Below are 1909 nucleotides of genomic sequence, written 5' to 3' on the forward strand. Positions count from 1 at the left end.
CTGCACCCACAGCACTGATCCTGCACCCCAAAACTGCCCTGTACCCCAACATCAACCCTGCAGCCACAGCACCGATCCTGCACCCCAAAACTGCCCTGTACCCCAACATCGACCCTGCAGCCACAGCACCCATCCGGCACCCACGACACTGATCCTGCACCCCAAAACTGCCCTGTACCCCAGCACCGATCCTGCATCCCAAAACTGCCCTGTACTCCAACATCGACCCTGCAGCCACAGCACCCATCCTGCACCCACGACACTGATCCTGCACCCCAAAACTGCCCTGTACCCCAGCACCGATCCTGCACCCAGCCCTGCTGAACACCTCAGCACCGATCCTGACCACCTTGTCCACGCTGTTCCCCCTGCACCCCCAGCGCACTGCACCCTGACACAGACCCTGCACGCCCTGCCCCGGCTGCTGCTCACACAGGGCTCCGCTGCTCCTGGCTTATCTGGAGGCATGGGGGTGGCTGTGACCCCCCACGCTGTGCTGTGGCCAAACTCATCTCCCCCTGCCCTCTGGCACTGGGAAGCCATTCCCTGGGTCCTGTCCCTCCATCCCTTGTCCCAAGCCCCTCTCCAGCTCTCCTGGAGCCCCTTTAGGCACTGGAAGGGGCTCTGAGCTCTCCCCGGAGCCTTCTCTTCTCCAGGTGAGCACCCCCAGCTCTCCCAGCCTGGCTGCAGAGCAGAGGGGCTCCAGCCCTGGGAGCAGCTCGGTGGTCTCTGCTGGACTCCCTCCAGCAGCTCCACGTCCTTTATATTGGGATCCCCAGGGCTGGAGGCAGCTCTGCAGCCGGGCTCTCACCTGAGCAGGGCAGACTTGCCTCCCTGGCCTGCTGCCCCCTCTGGGGATGAGCCCAGGCCGTGGTTGGCACTCGTGTACCTCCATGCCCACGGATTGTCACTGCCAGTGCCACCGCGGTGCTGCTGCTTCCCTTCAGGTCCTGTCCTCGCCTGTGCAGGGCAGGAGCTGCCCCAGAGCCACCACGCTGGGCATCAGCAGGTCACGTCCACACAGGGCGTGTCCGTGGCACTGTCTGGCCTTAAATATGGGGCTGTAAAACTCCAGGAGAACTGAGGACAAAGCAGGCAAAGCCACGCAGAGCCCCAGTAGGAATTTTATTGACAATAATAAAGTTCTTTGGTGTCTCTTACAGGAGAGAGGAGCATGTCAAGTGTGATGCTGCTTAACGTCGTCTGAGACAACAGTGTGAGAGTACTGAAGGTAAGACCCTGTGGACTGAGCCATATTTCATCACAAATAGAGCCCTTTAACCAACAAACTTGTTCTGGGAAAGTTTCCAACTCCGACAATCTCTGGCGTTGTGGGGTGGTGGGATCTCTCATGCTAGGAGCATCAAAGGAGTCTCTGGAGATGCTTTAACAGAGGACAGGAGCCTGGGAGGGAGACTTCAAAATCCTGGCAAGGGTACAAATAAAATACACTTTGGTCTTAAATTAATGTAAAATTTTATGAAACTGTCTCTCAGAGATTATTCCCAATGTGGAGTTAAAAAACAAACAAGCAAACAAAAAGCAACAACAACAAAGAAATGCCTGGCTGGTGTCCACAAAGAACAAGTGCTGTAGTTTCTAACCTCTGCACGACATTATCCTCCAGGAACTGCCTCTTCCACATCACCAGGCTTTACCTGCACCCTCTGCTTAAAAAAAAGGAGACATCCCAGGTCTCTGAAAAAAAGATAGCTTGTCCTTTGACCTAAACACTGATTCATGCAAAGGCTTTCCCTGGCAAGTCCTGCATGTGCCCTGCCAGGGCTGTGTCCACTCTCTGGACATCGTGGGGCTCCATCGACTCCAGGCTCATCCTGAATAGCCAAGCTCCCCATCCAGGGCCTCCCTGTGGCTGGAGAGCTGGGATGTGTCCATCCTGGGAAGCAAA

Source organism: Aphelocoma coerulescens, chromosome 4A (genome assembly GCF_041296385.1).
Source record: "Aphelocoma coerulescens isolate FSJ_1873_10779 chromosome 4A, UR_Acoe_1.0, whole genome shotgun sequence".
NCBI lineage: Eukaryota > Metazoa > Chordata > Aves > Passeriformes > Corvidae > Aphelocoma > Aphelocoma coerulescens.